This window comes from Pseudorasbora parva, chromosome 18 (genome assembly GCF_024679245.1).
Source record: "Pseudorasbora parva isolate DD20220531a chromosome 18, ASM2467924v1, whole genome shotgun sequence".
NCBI lineage: Eukaryota > Metazoa > Chordata > Actinopteri > Cypriniformes > Gobionidae > Pseudorasbora > Pseudorasbora parva.
The window spans coordinates 16,992,004-17,013,534 of record NC_090189.1 but is presented as its reverse complement, the minus strand read 5'-3'; the positions used below and the strand labels follow the sequence as shown (position 1 = coordinate 17,013,534).

Genomic DNA, 21,531 nt, shown 5'->3' with positions numbered 1-21,531 from the left:
GATGGACTGAACAGGCAACTGAAAAACTGCTTCCTCATTTTATTTTGGGCAAAATGTGAAAAGATTTTACTGGTCAGAAAAAGCGTGCTTTGAATAATGAGATGTAGAAATATAGGGGAAATTGTATATTGTATTGTAGAAAATAAATACAAAGTGCAAAAAGAGATGTTTAAAAATGGGAACGTGTGAGTGTGAACACAAAAAGAGTGAGAGAATTCTAAAAAAAAAAATTAAGATGGGGAGAAAAAAAAGGGGGAGAGAGGCCCCAGACAGGCTGGAGCAGGCCAGCGCAGGAAAGGCTGTTTTTGCTGAAAGGGAGGAGAGAACTTGCCAAGAATAACCTTCTTTGCTGTCATGCAGCCATTCAAGAGAGGCACAGGGAGCGAGAGAGAGTAGAGAAAGAGTGAGAGAAACGCCTTAGGAGATATATAAAAAAAAAAACACATGGGTGCCAGCGCTCTCTCTCTTATTTTCTTCTCTATCTCCTATTGATTCACCCATTTCCATCTTTCTACACTCTGCAGTGTCATCAGACCAAAACTGAAAAAAGGACAGAATCTGTCTCTACAAGTACTAATAATTGTTATATTGCCCCACTGGAATCTATAGAAGAAGGAAAAAAAAACATGTGAAATTTGGTTAGAGTTGAGTTTGAAAGACAGACAGACAGATGTGACTTTCAGTCAAAATTTGTAATTGTCATTCCAAACTCATATTATTTTCTTTCTTAAGAGGACAAAAGAAATGTTGAAAAATGTCATGGCAATTATTTTCTATGTACTGAAAATTCTGAAGTCACGCAATAGCAATGAGCAAAGTTGAAGATGTTGTTCACTATAATCGTCCTTTTCAAAACTAATTTGCACTTCTGCATATTCAAACTTTTTTAATGAGTCACATTCGCATACAATTAGGGCTGAAACGATTCCTTGAGTAAAGGCTACAACATACTCCGCAAGAACAGAGAAAAAAGTTCCCACCAGGGCAAAATTACGTCATTTTGTTCTAGCAGTCCTGGTTTGGGAGTTCTCTGAGCCTGTTCTCGACACATCGCCTGAGCAGAACTTTTTTCTTGCGGGTGTCCGAACTATTGAGTGATTGGTCATATATTTAAAGAGGGTGTGGTTATAATGCATGTCAGTGGGGTGTTTTCTATGAGAGCCACTATGAGAGTAAAAAACACTAGACATATGAATCTTACACCCTGTGGCTCGTAGCAACACTGATGTCTTGAGACACGAAACAATCGGTTTCTGTAGGAAACTGAACAGCATTTATGGTATTTTTTTTTTTTTACCTCATATCAGACGAATCTCATCTAGTATTCCCAACGCCATTACTACCATCCAATAAGGTCAAAATCCAGGCGTGATATATATATATATATATATATATATATATATATATATATATATATATATATATATATATATATATATATATATATATATATATATATATATATATATACCCCTCCCATACCCCATGCGCGGGTTGAAAACATGCGGAAATAGCGCCCTCTGCTGGCTGTAGCATTCAGCCTTTGGCCAAAAATTCCTCTGATGATGTAAATATCGTCAATTTGCGTCATCTAAGATCTTTTTCCAGAAATAAAATGCATAAATCTCTTGTCTCAGGGGATATGAGGGGGGAAAGCACAATCATTTGAATATACTCCAGGGTTTCTACTGATACAAAGCCATATGCTAATCACTGAAGTAACCCTTTAAAGTGAAGATTTGCATTAGCCAATTATTGAAACCGAATCCAAGATAATTTGTTTTTTCATTGTAATAAAGCTGTACTATTGAACTCAATTGTATTTCAGCTAAGTGTTAGACTACTGTGATTGCATCATTCCACTTTTTCATTCTTTAAAATATTTGCTCAATGATTAAAAAACAGAACAAACACTACGCAATATAATGTCAATTCTGTTAGGCTTGTCTTTAGTCAGCCCTCATTTCATAATTTAGACAACGTGCTGTGAATTATTCTCAAAGGGAAGCAAACAGCTGGTGTGAAACATCCGCACAGAGCAGAGGAGATCAAAAGAGCTGATAGAGAGAGAGAGAGAAAAGAAAGAGAGATGTCAAGGAGACAGAGAGACTGAGCAAATCCCACAGGCCTTTAACGCAGCATGGTGTTGCACACGAACAACACGTCTGCCTTCTAAATCAGCACCTCTCACTCTCATTGCTCCATCCACCCAGCAGGCTTTGAAGAAGTTACTTTGTCATTCAGTTCCCCGACATCCAGCAGCCTACATGCTGCTTCACCAACATCCCCCCCTCCTTCTAAACATTTGATTTTTATGCAATGATCTGCAGAAGTGACATATAGTAGGTAAAAAACAGTATGTGAGCCGAGTATTATGCCCAAATTCAGAGTATTCATAAAACAGCAGGCGAAAAGTACCTGGATGACCTACAATTTCCAACAAGATTCTAAAGTGTGCATTTGATGGACACTTTACTATCCCATGAGGCCACGGGAGAGGATTTGTAAATAGTGTAGGTCACATGACCATGACAACATGGCAGATGTTGTATGTCTGAATTTCATTCATACTATATATACAGCATAATGTTTTTAACATTGCAAAGCAAGTTTCAAACCAAATATAGTACCTGCTATACCATATGCAATTTCGGACACAGCACATGTCTGTGTCCTATGCTGGAAGAGGATCATGCATGTTTTTTTTGGTGCCGCTGGTGGTTGGGGTGGGGGTTCTAATTCTATTTCATGCATTCTGACATTCAGATTTGGATTCTCATGCTAAATATGGCCAAAGTAAAAAAAAAATCAAGTTAGACATGAGACTGAACTGAGTATTTCTGTTCCAAATGCACTCCTTCCGGATTCGTATACGTTTCAGAATTTTTTTTGGTTTGAGTATGGCCCTATATGAACTTCTTCCTGAAGCGCACACGCACACATCACCCAGAGCGAGAGCAAGAGCAAGAGCACGGTCATCAACGCACTTTGTTTTTGTTTTATGGAAGCCTAAAGATATTTCTACAATGTCACCAAAAAAGTGTGTTTTTGGTTGTGAGGCAAATATAACCTTTTTCAGCTTTTCAAAAAAAAAAAAACACATTAAGGGAACAGTAGATGCAGTTCAATTTCCGAGTTCTACGAATGTTTTATAAACAAGGCCCAGTTTGACGCTAGATTTGCAGATCAGTTGAGACCGAAAGATGGAGCTCATGGTCATGAGTCGGAACTCCAGGCGATGAGTAAAACTGCATCAAATGTCTGTTTAGTTGGCATGCTCGCATGCTCATGAATCTTTAGCTTTGCCCACGGCACGCAAGTTAAATGTTTTAACTGTTTAATTTACAAATAGGGTTGGGTACTGAACTCGGTACTTGTAAGGGCACCAACCGAATTACGTCTGTATTACGGATTACTAATTCACATGAATTAAATCGTTACTACATTTCGGTGATACAGACTAGTGTCTGTGAATATTAAACAGCAAAATGGCTATTTACAAATACTGCGTGGTTGTGTGTATGAACGGTGCTAACCCGCATTTTATTTACATCACCACTCACAGAATTGCATGTGACAATGGCGTGTTTCCATCTAATATGAGGAAATAAACGTCATCTCCAGAGCTGCTCTGACAGTCTCTTCATGAGCATTCCATCATTTCATTTGAGAAAAAACTACAGTCACGTCATAAGAAAACAGAAACTCAAATACAGAAACTCAAAGGTATTCACGGCAACCCGTCAAAATAAAAGTTCGGTTTAACTTGTATATTACTGTTGTGCAGTATAATTTAGATACGTCCCAGTGTAATAATAATACTAACACTAATTTAATGATTATAAACTATCAAAACTTTATTTTTCAAGTAATATCTAAATTTTTCTTCCATGTTTTAATTTTAACAGTATACAGCTCAGTTGTGCAGCTTTGTTTGACAAAAAAAGTTTAATTAAATTAAAAGATAAATTAATGTTTTATGTCTTCATTTGAATACCAGAAAATAAAAAACAGAATTTGTGGGAAATCTTTTCATAGAAATTGAATTAAAAAGAAAAAAATAATTATATGGTTTTATGAATTCAATTAATTAAGAAGTTATAGACTACTATTTTCTGGTAAATATTACAGTGAACAAACATCGCAGACAATGGCAGACCAAGGTAGCTCTGGCATAATGTCAATAACACTTCTATAAATTACTTACAGGTTCTTTACAGTTATTGATGTATTTCCTGAATAGTGTTGTCAAAAGTACCAACCGCGACACCAAATCGAAACTGAAATTAAAAAAATGTGACGCTTTAAGCCCTGTTTAGCGGAATCGTAAACTCCTCTGACTGGCCATGCTCACTGGCATGCTCACACGCTCATCAAATATGTCTGTGATTGGCTATGATGATTAGCGCTAGACAAACATGTTGTAAAATTAAATATATATCAATGACGCTTCTCAAAATGCACTTACACAAATACACACAGAGCACTTGAATGCAGGTGTCTATCAGCCAACTGGTCCGATGGTTGACCACTGCTTGTGCTTTCAAACGCTCCTGCTCCCGCTTTCAAAACCCTTTCGTGTGCATTCAAACGGTCCAGTGTGTTGACATTGTAGCCAATAACAGGCACATCCGATGAGCGCGTGAGCACAATGGCCAGAGGTGTTTACGTTTCCGCTCAACAACGCTTGAAGCGTCACATTTTTAACATTTCAGTACCGATTTGGTATCGGTACTCTTAAGTACTGAAAAAGGTACGATTGGGTACACTGGTACCCAACCCTATTTAAAAATATGTTTGCTAAAATGTAACAAATAATAACTTGACACATTTTGATTAAATTCAACAGTAGAATTCCAATAACAACAGGTTAAAATATGCTCTAAAATATACTTTTTAGACTAAATGCAAACAACAGCTTCAGCGATTTAGTTATTCACTTTTTTTTCTTCTTTTTTTATTATTAATTTGAAATTGAAATGGAAAGAAACTCAGCTGACAGCATAAAAATATTGTGTCTAAAATACTTTTTAATAAAAAGCTATACAATGCAGGCTTTATCAATAATTAAAGAGTGAATTACCAACAGGGTTGTATTACAGGTGTGCAACTGTTTTGGAAGATAAAATACTCTTCCTTACCCAGCTCAATGTGAAGATTCATCTGTAAGCAAGCCATTCGTAGGTGGATTTCCGGGGAGAGTGTAAATACTGTGGCATTCTGTGGTTTGTTTGAGTATCACATCTAACCCAACATAGTTGACATCTGACATCTGTTTATCCAAACAACAGCAGATGGGAGAACGTTCAGGAACATCTGCTTGAAAACAGTTATTGCTCACAACATTACAACAGTGTACTGTATACAGTAAATATCATAAATATAGACCCAATTATAGTATGAAAACACACACACATTCTCCCGATTCTCATTAATTGATTAGTTAGGTCTGCTCTCTGTACTCAAAGCTTCCACTAGTTGTGCCAAATTACAGCACTGAACAATACATTTTTATGGACAAATTGTGCATCAAGAAATAGTGGAGTGGAAACAGAGTGAGCTGATGCATGAAATGCACATGATTCAAGTGCCTAAAACAGGAGAATTGATTATTTAAGCTTCAAGCTAATGCATTAGTGTTTACCAAACCCTGTCATGCACTTTGACAAATGTGTGTCTGCGTCCTCTGCACAAAATGTTAATTTTACAGGTTATCCACTGATCAATATAGAGAACAGTAGTTATATCCTCATCTGTAAATGCAAATAATTCACACAAGTATTTAAATTTTGCATTAAAGCGTGTCAGTCTGACAGTCTTACTAGAGAGAGAGAGTGCCTCTGGTTTCTTGCGACGAAAAAAAACCCAATTCTAATGTTTTATCGAACGCATTTTATTGACATCAACTACGTGTCTATCGCGATGCATATCGTTATCGCTTTATCGCCTAGCCCTATATCTCTATATATATAGGAAGATAAGTATTTGAACACCCTGCTATTTTGCAAGTTCTCCCATTTGGAAATCATGGAGGGGTCTGAAATTGTCATCGTAGGTGCATGGCCACTGTGAAAGACATAATCTAAAAAAAAAAATCTGAAATCACAATATATAATTTTTTTACTATTTATTTTTATGATACAGCTGCAAATAAATATTTGAACACCTGTCTATCAGCTAGAATTCTGACCCTAAAAGACCTGTTAGTCTGGCTTTAAAACTCCATTTATTGTCCTAAATTAGATGCATCTGTTTGAGGTCGGTAGTAGGGCTGAAACAACTAGTCGACAATAAAAAATTGTCGACAAAAATCTTTGTTGTCGAGTAGTAATTTGATCTAACGTGACCTGCAATATCGGGACTTTAACGCTACGGCACTGTAGCGCTACAGTGTAATGCAGCCCTTAGAAATGCTATTGTGGTAGAAGAAAACAGCACAAATTATTACAGAGTGCAAACGAATCCGATCTAGCAAAGTGTGGAAAAGTTTCACAAAACTTAGAACCAAGAATGTTGTCGTGTGCAATACATGCAAGGGGAAACTTGCTTTTAACAGGAGCATGACGTGCATAAACACTTAAAGATGACACATCCCAGCACAAGAGGAGCTGGTGGGAGGAGAGTTCTCCAGCTGAAGCTAACTAATTAGCGGAACATCTCTTTATTAGAGAAGGCAATACTACTAATAATAGTAATAATATTAATAATAATGATTGAAGTATATATAATAATAACAGTAAAGTGAATTATTTTGGATAGAATTTTATACAATGACATTAAGCAAAAACAGTAAAAAAAAAATACAGAAAATGTAAATTTTTACAGGAAATGCTTGTATTGCAACAGCATATTGCACTAGAACAATGCACAGCAGCTTCAGTCCTGTATTGTGTTGACCTCATATTGCAAAACAGTTTAAGTCTAAACTTAGGGCCATTATGGGAATATTGTTTAGCTTATTTTTGGTTTACTTTAATAATTTAATTTATTCAATTATTTTGTTTTGCTATACTTTTCATGCCAGCTTGCCAAGGCCCCCCTAGCATCCCCTCGCGGCACCCAGGGGTCCCTGTCCCCACTTTGAAAAGCACTGCTATAAAGCATATGACTTCAGTTTCTTGAGGGAAAGGGCTTTCTTATGACTTTTGAAGCAGTGAAAATATTCTTAATATTGCATACACTGAAACTGAAATATTATCGTATACCGTAGTGTATAATAGACAATTAATATTAACACAACAACATTGATATGAGTAAAGAGTAGTAGTTTCAAATACAACATGTGAGGCTATAAGGGATTTTCTGACATCTGTTGAATATTCTTCTCAGGTATGAAGAATACCTAGAGGTATTCTGGCTGGGGGTCCAAAACAAGCCCAATATTATTATATTATTTATTATCATCAGTATAATTTAGGATCAATAATTTATCAATAAATGAGCCTGCAACATATTACATTGAGTTTAAAAAGCAAATACAGGTGTTTTTACAAAATTCTTCAAGTTGCAACAAAGACTGTGAACAGAAAAGGGTTTGGAGATGGAAAAAGAGAAAAAGTGTTGTGAAGGTTATTTATGGTAACTCCAGTCGGAGTTATTGCACACATAAGAAGCAGTGGTGAACATGCACACTATAACCCGTAAAAAGGATAAGCACTGCATCTCAATGTGCAATTTGCTCAAAATAGTATTGAAAATTACTAATGTCACAGCTACTATTTAGGACTAATATGCACTTTTTTACAGTCTATAATTGGGAGTTGGTGCATAGGAAAACACTGGGAGCGCTGCAATATAGAGACAGCCATATTTATAATAAAATACATTTGAACCATACCTACTGTTATTATTAGTAGCCTATACCTTTTTTTCTTTTTCTTTATTTTATAATAGCCTGTCATAATAAATAGCCTACATTATAAAAATATTTTTTAAATTAAATTAGGTTGCTCACCTCCCTGTTTCCTCTCCATCTCTGTACATCTCTGCTGGTTGCATTGTTTGCAAAAAAAAATAGGACGAATGACTACCGCACTTGTATCGTTGCACTATGGCTATTAGCTGTGAGAAGACAGTGTCAGGCAATGTATTTGGACAAAACAGCGACCATAAATGTAGAGAAACGAAGTTGCTTGTCATATTTTCCTAAAAAGCAATCACATTTTTTCAAATAAGCCCAAAAAACGCAACCCGCAACTCGAAAAATTTTTACCGCAACTTGCCAAAAAAAGAAGCCCAAAGTCACGTGTTATACGCGGACTTGGTAGCTATGAATACTGTCGAATCAAACCAATGTGGGACTACAGTGATTGGATGTTATGCAGGCAGCGTGCGTGCTCTCTGCATGCATACAGGTGCACATTTTTTCACAGATGCAGATACACTGAGAGCGGCACGGCCGTGTGAAAAAAATTTGCCCCAGGTTTTCATGGGAAGAAGTAAGTCTTCTCGAGTCATAAGGCTCAATTCCAAGTGAAGTCACGAGTCATTGATGGTAAAGTCCAAGTCGAGTTGCAAGTCTTTGTACATTTTGTCGAGTCGAGTCCTAAGTCATCAAATTCAGGACTCGAGTCCACACCTCTGAGCATTTGTGTGTGATTTGAGTTGGAAGGAAATCTGAGAACTTAAAGAGAATGACCTGTTTAGTTGGATTAATGTTCATTAAAAAGTGATTTTCTTTTTTATGTTATAGTTAGAATATGTATACCTAAATGTTTTAACTAATTGAATAATCGTTCAAAACTTATTGATTAGTCGTCAACAGCGATGGCAATAATTGGTAATTAGTCGATTAATCGTTTGTTAGATTAATAATTAACCGATTATCAAAATAATTGTTTGTTGCAGCCCTAGTCGCTAGCTGCATAAAGACACATGTCCACCCCATACAATCAGTAAGAATCCAACTACTAACATGGCCAAGACAAAAGACACTAGAGACAAAATTGTACACCTCCACAAGGCTGGAAAGGAGTACAGGGAAATTGCCAAGCAGTTTGGTGAAAAAGGTCCACTGTTGGAGCAATCATTAGAAAATGGAAGAACCTAAACATTACTGTCAATCTCCCTAGGACTGTGGCTCCATGTAAGATCTCACCTCGTGGGGTCTCAATGATCCTAAGAAAGGTGAGAAATTAGCCCAGAACTACACAGGAGGAGCTGGTCAATGACCTGAAAAGAGCTGGGACCACCGTTTCCACGGTAACTTTTGGTAATACACTAAGACGTCATGGTTTGAAATCATGCATAGCACGGAAGGTTCCCCTGCTTAAACCAGCACATGTCCGGGCCCCTCTTTGCCAATGACCATTTGGATGATCCAGAGGAGTCATGGGAGAAAGTCATGTGGTCAGATGAGACCAAAATAAAACTTTTTGGTCATAATTCCACTAAACGTGTTTGGAGGAAGAAGAATGATAAGTACAATCCCAAGAACACCATCACTACTGTGAAGCATGGGGTGGTAGCATCATGCTTTGGGAGTGTTTTTCTGCACATGGAACAGGGCGAATGCACTGTATTAAGGAGAGGATGACCGGGGCCATGTTTTGCGAGATTTTGGGAAACAACCTCCTTCCCTCAGTTAGAGCATTGAAGATGGGTTGAGGCTGGGTCTTCCAACATGACAATGACCCGAAGCACAGCCAGGATAACCAAGGAGTGGCTCTGTAAGAAGCATATCAAGGTTCTGGAGTGGCCTAGCCAGTCTCCAGACCTAAACCCAATAACAAATCTTTGGAGGGAGCTCAAACTCTGTATTTCTCAGCGACAGTCCAGAAACCTGACTGATCTTGAGAAGATCTGTGTGGAGTGGGCCAAAATCCCTCCTGCAGTGTGTGCAAACCTGGTGAAAAACTACATGAAACGTTTGATCTCTGTAATTGCAAACAAAGGCTACTGTACCAAATATTAACATGATTTTCTCAGGTGTTCAAATACTTATTTGCAGCTGTATCATACAAATAAGTAGTTAAAAAATCATACAATGTGATTTCTGGAATTTTTTTATTTAGATTATGTCTCTCACAGAGGACATGCACCTACAATGACAATTTCAGACCCCTCCATGATTTCTAAGTGGGAGAACTTGCAAAATAGCAGGTGTTCAAATAATTACTTTCCTCACTGTATATGAGGATGTCTCCCAATTTGAAATATGAACTTGAGAGAGTCACATAATCTATGTGCAGGCTTTGTACAGACTCCTTATGGTGCTGTCATGCTCCTGCTGAGAGAGAAAGAAATATTGACCTTGTTGACACTGAAAACATCATGTAATCGAAGCACATCAGCATCTATTATTCGATGCTGCATTTTAGACCCTTGTGCTAATCATCCTCATCTACTCAAACATGCACCCAGATGACCTTCCCATCTGCACGCAGTAGGATCTTCATCTACATCTTCAAAAAGACTAAAACAAATCCATTTGACAAAGTTGAAAAGTATTTTAGAGTTTAATGAAACACATTTATTTCATAAATCCCCTAGTTTTGAAGCAAGAACCACCATTAGTCTTAAATTAGGCAGTAGAATCTCCTCTGTACAGACTTTTGTGGTACAGTCGTGTAGCACAGAATTGCTGAGCACGAAGGATTGCTAGTATTAATAATTTGTGATTTAGCAGTCTGCTGTTACTTAAAGAGAATGAGAGATATATGGAGAGAGAGAACACAGTACAAAAGCTCATTAAGAGAATGTTAGAGCCTCAGCCAATAGTAGTAAAGCTTTTAAGTGCCTCTAAAAGGTAAATTTTATTTATGTTGTTTAAATTTAAATACAGTGTACATACTCCCGTTGCAAAGACTACAATGTTATTAGTGCAAGTAAAAATGAGAACTCACTTAAAGGATTATTTCACTTTACAATTAGAATTAGCCCATGATTTACTCACCCTCAAGCCATCCTAGGTGTATATGACATTATTCTTTCAGATAAATACAATTTGAGTTATATTAATAAATATCCTGATGCTTACAAGCGTTATACTGTCAATGACAGTCCATTTACTTTAAAAAGTGCCTCAATTCACCACCTTCTCGTGGTTCAAAATGCTTACGCTACGTTCTAGTGATACGCCAGTTACACTTTTCTTGTTGAATATGGAAGGCAGTCTGTTGGAAGCTAGATATTTTACTTTATAAAGTTTTAAATATGGATATTTTTCTTACAAAACCACATCAATTCGCTTCAGAAGATCTTTATTAACCCCCTGGAGCCGTGTGGAGTATGTTTATGGTGGATGGATGTGCTTTTTTGAGCTTCAAACACCCTGGACCTCTTCACTGCCATTATAAAGCTTCAGTGTCAGGAAATGTATTAATACAACTCTGAATGTGTTCATTAGAAAGAATAAAGTCATATACACCTAGGGTGGCTTGAGGGTGAGTAAATCATTGGGTAATTTAAAGGGTACTTCAGCACTGGGAAGATGAATCTGTATTTAAACTGGGTCATCAATGTAGTAGAAATGTAATATTATTTTTAAATTTGGTGTCTTCTAGACTGAGAAAAGACAGAAAATGTATTTTTGTCTCATGGGGATGAAAGACTACAATTCCCAGAATGCTTCGCTGCCCTGTGAGGCCATTCCCAAAGCCACCTACTGGATTACTGTGACTGAGTTGGAGAAGACACTACAATTAAAAACTCAACGTGTCTGTTCAATATAATGAGTGAGTCACCGCGCGAGTATCACAGCACTGAGCACTAACTGCAGGAGTCAGATTACATTTAACTTCATAATTGAGCTGATGAGCTCGTGATGAGAGCTGAGGTAATCGCGACTACACTCACGGCATACATTCACAACGCGAGTTCAGTCTGGCGTGTTTCAGGTCATGCCTTTGCAAGCTTAACTTTCATAGAAATTAATTTGAGAAGTTAAAAGACTTACATTGCTCACCATAGCTCCGTTTAAATGAGTGCCTGCAGCCTTGAGCTGAGCTCTGAGTGTAATCTCCCATCCCCCATGCGCGGGTTCAAAACGTGGAAATGGCTCCCTCTGTCTTTAGCCTTTGGCCAAACATTCCTCCTAGAATCGAAATATTGTCAATTTGCATCATAGGAGGAATTTTTCCAGAAATAAAATGCATAAATCTCTTGTCTCAGGGGGATATGAGGGGGGAAAGCACAATCATTTGAATATACTTCAGGGTTTCTACTGATACAAAGCCTTATGCTAATCGCTGAAGTAACCCTTTAAATTTCCATCAAGTCAACTAATCCTATAATGTAGCAGGATCCGCTCTCATGTATGTACATACAGTATAATAGCATGACACCATCATTCTTTATGATATACCTGACTTCTAGATGGCTTTTGTTCTTGCCAAGAGAACTTGCAGAACTACAATTTCAGAGCAAAACGCTGTCTTTCGGTCTCTCTCAGAAGTTGATTAGTGTTTATCTGCACAGATTTAGTTAAAATATATTGGGGTCCAAAATTCCAAGACAACACTGAAAAACTGGGATTCAAAATCTAATTATAAATTTTTTGGGGGGGATTTAAAATGGACACAAAACATAGATTTACAAAACCATTCAAAAGCTTGGGGTCGGATAGATGTTTTTTAAAGAAATCTCTTCAGCTCACCAAGGCTGCATTTATTTTATTAAAAAAATACAGTAAAACAATAATATTGTAAAACATTACAATTTAAAATAACTGTATTCTACTGTATTGTAATATATATTTAAAATGTAAATTATTCAATTATTCATGATATGGCAAAGCTGAATTATAATATGCTGATTTGGTGTTCCAGTAACATTTCTTATTATTATCAATGAAGAAGACAGTTGTGCTACATAATATTTTTGTGGAAACAATTATATTTTCTAAAGGGGGGTGAAACTGAGTTTCAGTCAGTCTCATGTCAATCTTGAGTACCTATAGAGTAGTATTGCATCCTTCATATCTCCGAAAAAGTCTTTAGTTTTATTATATTTATAAAAGATAGGCTGTACCGAGTCTTTCCAAAAAAAAACGAGCAGATGGAGGCGTATCGTGTGGGCGGAGATAAAGAATCACGAGCGCACGCCGCTATTGCATGAGAGCGTCTGAAAGCTGACATCGTCATGCGTAGCAAAGAAAACGTTACCCTAATAAATCGTGGCTATCAATCAGATTCAACTAATACATATATGATCCAGAATCAGATCCGGAGGCTGAAATAAATTGAACAGGAAAAGCAGCAACAGCAGGACGTCCGTCTCTGTGGTATGTAACGTTACTGTATTTAGTGGCCTGTCAACATTTGTGTGCGTTTACTCGTGGTTTATGAGGACATGATTTGGTTTATGGACTATTGTATGCGACTAAACCTTAACAGTAGCAAGCCAAACGGTTTTGCACGTCAGACTAGTGTATAGAAAAACAATGGAGTAACGTTAGCGCATTTGAATGAAAAAGCACGCTTTGTGTGAACGTCCCCTAGGCCTAGGGTTATGTTTGGGTGGTTTTACAATAAACAAACAGACACATATAGTGGTCAGCTAAACAAATGTATTTATGGGCGTCGTGCATTTGTTCTCTTGCTCTGGTCATTTGCCCCCGCACCCTTCCGGGAGAAGAGCCATACGGCCCATACAACCACATTCCGACCCGTTGACATCAAGCGGACCCATGAACGAAGAAAAACTCTACGAAACATGTGAGAAACCGGAAGGAGTATTTTTGACGCAGAAATACTCCATCACACGTCCAACTTAGTTTTTGAAATTGTGTCCATGTTTAGGATGGGAATTCAAGTCTTTAACCGTGTAAAAAGCTCAGTATGCATGAAACTGCATTTCACCCCCCCTTAAAGGACTCTTTGGGTGCTTTCACACCTGCCTCATTTAGTTCGGTTGAATCGTATTAAAGTTCGTTGGTTCGTTTGGTGCGGTTCGTTTGGTCAGGTCTGAAAGCAGCAATCGCACTCGGGTGCGCACCAAAAGCGCACCAAACAAGCGTACCGAGACCTCCTTGAAGAGGTGGTCTCGGAACGAATTCAAACGAACTCTGGAGCGGTTTGTTTGTGGTGAGAACGATATCCGACCTCGAACAGAACCAACTGCAAAAGTACTGATCATTTTTGGACTGAACCAGCTGCCGTAGTTAGCTGCGCTGACATTGTGTGCATGACATTATTACCTGATAGATCGTTGGCAATATTTTCAGAAGATGAGCATGTCAAGAGTTAATAATTAATGCACGCCTCCTCTTGAAATGACGAGCGATGCGCGCTCGCCGTCTGCAGTGCATTAGAACGTTGTTTTCATGTCGCATCCGCGCTTCTTCATAGAAATGTTTTGTTTGCATACTGTGGTAAATACACACCGTGTAGTAGATTATGGCCAGGGACAAAACTGGCCCGCGCAGTTGTCTCTCCATAGTGTTATTATAGTTTGTTGGCTTTGCCTCTTGTGTTGGAATTTTCCCACACGTAAATTCTGACCAATCGAAAAGCAGTTTAGGAAATACGCCATGGCCAATGAGTGATGTGGATGTTGTCACATACCTGCGTTTTGTTTCGTTTCAACTGGTTCGGACCAAAGCAATCAGTGTGGTGTGAAAAGGAACCAAAAAAGCTGAAAAATGCAACAATGTATAATTGTTTGCCCTTGGTTCGGACCAAATGAACTGAACTAGAGATGTGAAAGCACCCTTTGACGTTCAAAAGAACAATTAATTTGAAATGGAAATCTTTATATAGCATTATACTAGTGCCTTCACTGTCACTTTTGATAATGCATGCTTGCTGAGTAAATGTATTAATTTATTATATGTATAGGTGGCATGTCAAAAATAGAATATTGTTGAATAGTGCAATATCTTTCATCATTCTAGACTCATAACACATACGCTAAAATGTCTCAAACTTTTTTTATGTTAATGTAGATAATTATGGCCTAAAATAAACATTTTTGTCAAAAATGAAACAAGTATTTTCCTCAGTAATCCTCACTGTATCAGATTCTGTATGGCCTCTCTGTGCAGCTACAGGGGGGCTTGCGCACTCATGGTTGGATTGAATAACCAAATAACAGGATTCTTTTGAAAACAATGGCTTCCTGACTTCTCCATGAACCCTCACCTTATCCTTCTGAGGTCACAAAACCTAAACTTGATCAACCTTACCCCCCAAACAACATTTGGCTTACTGCCAACCTCTGTTTCACCCTGAGATTTGCCTCAGAGAACGAGAAAAAGTTCTAAACCAAGTCCAGCTGTAGTAGACTACAAGTTCTGCACCATTAGCCCTCCTCAGACCATCCTACCAGCCCAAATCCTAGTGAGCTGCCTTTATAGACATATTCCAAAAGGTAGACAGCATTTAAAATGTTTTGGTTTCTCCTTCATGACAAATGCAACTGCACAATGCACTATGACAAACTCAATGGAAAAATAAATTTGACAGTGAGATATGTTGATTATACCACATTTAATAAATAATAATGCATTTTATTTATAGGCATCTATTTTTTAAAGCACTCAAGGACACATTACAAAATAGTAGCAATTGTACAAGACGAGCAACAAGAAATATAATAAACAATATTTTAACACACCTACCACAATTGTGTATATGTATATTTATGCGAAGGTCAGAGGTCGGATATGTAGGCTATCTGATTTAACACCAAGTGGCTCAGAAGGGATGCAAAAAATCCAATCTTGTGACAATTTTTTTTGTTTTGTTTACACATGTGCAACAAATTCCGATCTATCAGATGTGTGCAAGTGTAAGCGCAACATATGTATAGTCCGTCACTTCTTAAGTTATATTTTAGTTAGGATTCTCTTTCACAAGGCAGCTCACTTGTTTTGAAACAGAGTCTATAAGGGGGTTTCGGCACCTGGCTCACTTGGAGCGTTTTTTTTTTTTAGATCCTGCGTTTTCTCCCTTATATCGGTTCATTAAGGCATACTGTAGCAATAGCTCTCGGATCAATCCAAAACAATCGCTCTTAGAACGCATGAACGAGGTGGTCTCGGCTTGATTGAAAACAAACTCTGGAGTGTTTGGTAGAGGTGAGAAAGCAAATCCGACCCGACTGACCAAAACACAAAGCGCTATCATATTTTATCAGTCAGAGCGGGAATTAAGTAAGTATTTAATTGTGTCACAGACAGCAGCAACAGCAAAAGTCCATTTGGGCCATCTTGATGGATGGAACTCAAACAGGTAAACTCTGACCAACCTTGCTCTGGCAACAGCTGTTTTGGCATCCTTTCACCTCCCCAAAATAATTTAGGCATCTTGTTGTCATTATCCAAGCATTAGTAGCAGGGATTGAAATAGCACCCACCACCAGCCAAACGTGGCGGGTAAATAAAAATAGCCTACTGTTTTACCTCTTTGTAAACTTTGTTCAATGTATGCGAGTGCTGCCGTATGTTCGAATATGACCAGTCGTTTTCGCCGTCATTACACGGGTGTGTGTAGAGCCAGAAGACGCGGACTCGCGCGCGCTGAGATAAGATTTATCTCTGTGCATTCAGCCGAAAGCACGCACTCGTCTCACAGCGCGCAAATATTGAGTTCTCTTTCAAGTCTTCCGCTTAAACAGACAAACTCACACAAAAAGCATGTCAACATGTCCACCTTGATTAGTATCCTAGCAGACATAGTCTGAATATGCCTTAAGTTAACTTTATACAGTTGAGAAAGATGACGCATATCCCTGTATTAGGTCTTAAAGGAGCCTTTACTGTTGTCTGTTTAATGTAAAAAAAAAAAAGTAAAGGACTTCACTCATTGCTCTTGATTGAATAGCTTTTGTAAGTTTAACAAGGATTAATTTTTAATTTAAACAGCTAAATGTGCAGTTATTTTACATTTGATTAATTTATTCAATTTCTCAACCTAAAAACTAATGTTAGACCTACCTGAAAAATCTGAAAAGCATTGTTTATTTTATTAGTATCTTTGCTCAATAGTATTTATTTGTACTGCTGCTTGTATTTAAGTTTTTTGTTTTTATTTTCTTTATTTTTATTTGACAGTAGTTCTTTCTTTCCCTGAGCATGGCAAATACCAAACCATACTGAAACCGTGAACCTAAAACCGTGATACAAACCGAACCGTGAGCAATCTGTACTGTTACACCCCTAGCGTAACATATGTATGGGGGTGCCATGACTGAAAAAAGGTTGGGAAACACTGATTTAGTGAACGGCTGTGGATCGACGGCAGGAAAAACAATCCAAACAATCACAATTGTTAAACCTTTTTCATCATTAACGTTAATCAAAGCTATTATTCTAAATGTATGCTGTCAAGAAGTAGGAAAGAGGGGCAGTGTCTCTTCAAAAAAACAGAGACAATACATAATATTACAAAAGTAAAATAACGTCTGAAAAAAATGGTCTGCCATTGTCTGTGATGTTTGTTTACTGATATATTTACCAGTGTAGGTTATAGCTACTTAATTAATTGAATTCATAAAAACAACTTTTTGCTTTTTAATATTCAAATACACTAGTCTATATCACCAGATGTGTTGGTCTAGCAACAAGTGCAAGCCACTTCAGAGACACAGATAGTTGCGTGTTCTGAATTAACACAATCGAGCGTAAAAATATGGAACATATCACGGGAAAATACTAAAACGGGAAGACAGCGGGAAAAGAGCTAAAATACGTGAGAAACACGGAAAAAAAGGGAGGGTTGACAGCTATGAGTCAATGACAGCTAGCTGGTGGTTGGAACCTTTTCTTAATGAAAGCACCTGAAATTTATGCAATAAACATGTTTTTGACAAATATTTCAAATAGTTTGTGGTCTATATAGTGACATCACAATATGCTAATTTGTTTAAATTCATACCTACGTAATCACCATCACCAAAAATGTCCTTTTTTTTTACATTAACATTTGAAGAAGAAATTTTTTTGACCTACCTACCGACCCTTTTTTTTTTTTTTACTGTTACTGCAAACCAAAATATTTTTAAGGATGGCCCTACTGTTTTCAGTAATATACGTATTTGCAATTAACATGATTTCTTAATGTCTAGTGACACATAAGAACCATTTTATGATTAAATGAAATGTATTTTTATACAGTTCCTTTAACACAACATGATCTACAGGTCTGAAAATGTGTACTCAACTTTTAAGTGCCTAATGGAACTCTCTCTCGCATTAAAATCTTTTGCTAGATTCCCATTGCTCCACTTATCAGACTGGTCATCTTCATTAAGTGTTGTGCACTAGTGTTTACTAGAAACATTACTGCAAAAAATAACTACCGTCTAGATAAATAAGTATGGACAATTAATATAGAAGAAATAGGACCTGAGAGAACAGAATGGGTTTTAAGAAACCAAACCCACGAAACAGCACTTGCTTAACGGATGAATAGATATATAAAATAAAACCACTCATCATGTGTCCTTTTAGCAAAAGCAGAAAAACACTAGCTACCATCCTCATGCTCTCTGTCTGGAAAGGACACAATGATTTATTATACTCTATGGTTTCGGATTGGGGCAATGTTTGTGTGTACTGACAGGAAACACAACATTTAGTGAGGGCTTTCAAAACAGCATTACCGCAGAGCCCGGGCCAAGACAAAATGCCACCCACATTTAGAAAGTTGTTTCTTGTACTGGTCTAAAAACCATAGCAACAAAACATCAGGTAGTCTTATCTATTTAGTCAGCCATTTCTAAAACATAAGCATCAAGGATACAGTGATTCATTTTATTTTAAGGTCAGGTTGAAAAACCCTTGGGTTGAGCACTCAAAAACAGGAAAACGACTCCAGTAAAACCGTACAGCTTGCAAGATGAGGCTCATTTGTGTGCTAATTGAAATGGTGTCAAATGAATGCTATCTGTGCAATTTCTACATGTTCTAATTCAAGCAAATGTGTTCAAGATTTGGCAAAGCAGTTCAATCCCAACAAAAGGAGGACAATAGTCCTCTCTTGGTTCACTCTCAAACATATGGAAATGTTCAGAAACACAATAATCGCCTATTCTCAAAGCAACTCTATTTTTACATAATTGAATAAACATTAACAGATAGACAACAGACTGCATTCCTATACACATTATCTATCTTCAAACAGCAGAAATCCACAGTCAAGAGAGTGGGGGATCCAACAAACAAACCACAACCCCACAGAAGGTTTTTAAAAAATAAAAATAAGCTGGTTTGCTGGTCTTAAATCGAAATGCAAATTTCCCAGTTTTAACGATCCAGGCGCATGCTCTAAAGCGCTCGCCACAAGTGCACTTAGGGTGCGTCCGAATCCACTTTTGCTAGTTAAACGACAGGAAAAATGGTCGGCGCGCCTGTTGTCTTTATTCTATTAATTAGTAATGGTTGTGTTTTATGTATAACGTGCAATCAGAGTCTCATCTTCATTCCCTTAAATAGCCAGTTGGGCTTGCACTATGACGTATTTGCTCTTTACATGACGGAATATTGACTATGAAAGGATATTGCGGACTATTTTCAAAAGGAATTGCAAATTAAATTTGCAATTGCATTTTCAATTTGTGGACACATAAAATGTGACATAATCCAAACGCAATTGCAAATCACGCATTTTCGTTTACGCGAACGCACAAGGACTGCCATATTTCAAATGGAAAAGCAAAGTCTGTTTGCAATTGCATTTCCAATGTCTTACAAGTAATGACCCTGCCATTTTGGAATACTAATAGAAGATCACCTATTTGCTATTTCATTTCCTGAACAACCTGTACAAAATTCAAATGGAATCACACTCCCCTTTGCGTTTGCTTTTCAGATGTCCAACACACTCATCTGTCAATCAGGCTTGAGGGCGGGGTTTATTGATGTACACTGAACGTAGGCTACGCCCTCAAGTGGTGGAATACAAAGCATTTTTTCATCATTATTCATTCCAATAAAATAAAAAAATGGGGAGCAATATACAATAAATGTGTCTATTCACAACATGAGCGAGCGAATATAGCTCCAGCTATTTTTATTTGGCGAAAAAAATTGGTCTGACCGGAAAAAAAAACTATTCCGGTTCTTTAAAGATTCAAACGGACTCAGTGTGTCATCTTAATGTATTAAATATTTAGGCTAAGTGAGAATATTTAGTGTAGGCCTATATATTTTGTGCTTTTTATTAATTATTTATATTATTTTATTCTGTTTTTCTGCAGGTGTGTGACTGTGACCATGTGATAATGTGTGAATCCAGGTTCTGTTGTTGAGCTGTTCTGTATGCTGCTGTTTGCAAATCCCTGAATTTTGTTGTTGTTGTTGTTGTTGTTGTCCTTTTAATGGGTCACGGACACTCTTCAGTTGTATTTTTTTTATGCCAGTTTAATATTATAGGCTATCAGTTAACAGTTAATATTCGGATAATGAGCAGCGGATGTCGGTTGGGAAAATTCACCGAATTGAGCATCCCTATGAAGATCAGTAAAACCATATCTAAGCAGCATGTGTGTCTGAAAATGTTTTGAATATCAAAATAAAGATACAATATAATTAAATGAATATGTATACACATGATGAAAAACATGTTGAATAAAATAGCCTAATGAAGCAGAAAATCAGATCATCCTCCTGAAACGAACATGAACTGCGATTGAATGTCACTGTAATATTCTTTTCTTTTTTTTGATTGCTTGGCTCTTGAGCACAGAATCATATGAACAACACACTACTCACACCATTTCAAGTTTATGCACTGATTTTAACTCATCATGATAATTTACTGTGTCAGTTGGAATATAATAATGTGTCATAGCCTACCGAATGCAGTCATGTCAGTTTTCTTATTTGCTGTTTTCTGGTTACCAGTTGAACATACATCAGTTCTGCATTTTGACTTTGAACGAAAGAGTTTGAACTTTGGTTTTTATTACAAAAATAGCCAAATTTCCAGTTTTCCCACCACTTGAGGGCGTAGCCTACGTTCAGATAACATCAATAAACCCCGCCCTCAAGCCTGATTGACAGATGAGTGTGTTGGACATCGGAAAAGCAAACGCAAAGGGGATTGCAATTCCATTTGAATTTTGTGCAGGTTGTTGCAGGACACAGAGGAAATGAAATAGCAAATAGGTGATCTTCTATTACTATTCCAAAATGGCAGGGTCATTACTTGTAAAACATTGGAAATGCAATTGCAAACAGAATTTGCTTTTCCATTTGAAATATGGCAGTCCTTGTGCGTTCGCGTAAATGAAAATGTAAACAGAAATGCGCGCTTTACAATTGCGTTTGGATTGTCACATTTTATGCGTCCACAAATTGAAAATGCAATTGCAAATACAATTTGCAATTCCTTTTGAAAATAGTCTGCGATATCCTTCCATAATAGACACCCTCATATGTGTAAGCTTGAATGGATAATTCTGATGCATGCAATGACCATCCAATATGATGTAAGCATCTTTATCTTTATGTAGACAATATTGGTATTTTACATTGTAATCCTTTTATTTTTAATATTTGGCAGTGAATGTGCTGCTGTGGAATCCTGTGTGAAATAAGCAGAGTGTACATGCGTTGTGCATCTGCCTGCGCGTATTACTAACGCACCC

General features: G+C 37.3%; 1 protein-coding gene across 5 annotated transcripts in view; it reads right to left on the bottom strand.

Moving 5' to 3' along the window:
- Nucleotides 1–21,531, bottom strand: part of rxraa (retinoid X receptor, alpha a) — a 244,571-nt gene that overhangs the window by 208,326 nt on the left and 14,714 nt on the right. For 3 of the 5 annotated variants that reach the window (XM_067424622.1, XM_067424623.1, XM_067424628.1), the window contains exon 2: nucleotides 5,142–5,316. The exons of the other annotated variants lie outside the window; for them this stretch is intronic. The gene's annotated coding sequence lies outside the window, so the exon portion shown is untranslated. The remainder of the gene's footprint in view (nucleotides 1–5,141; nucleotides 5,317–21,531) is intronic. 5 annotated transcript variants of the gene reach the window in all.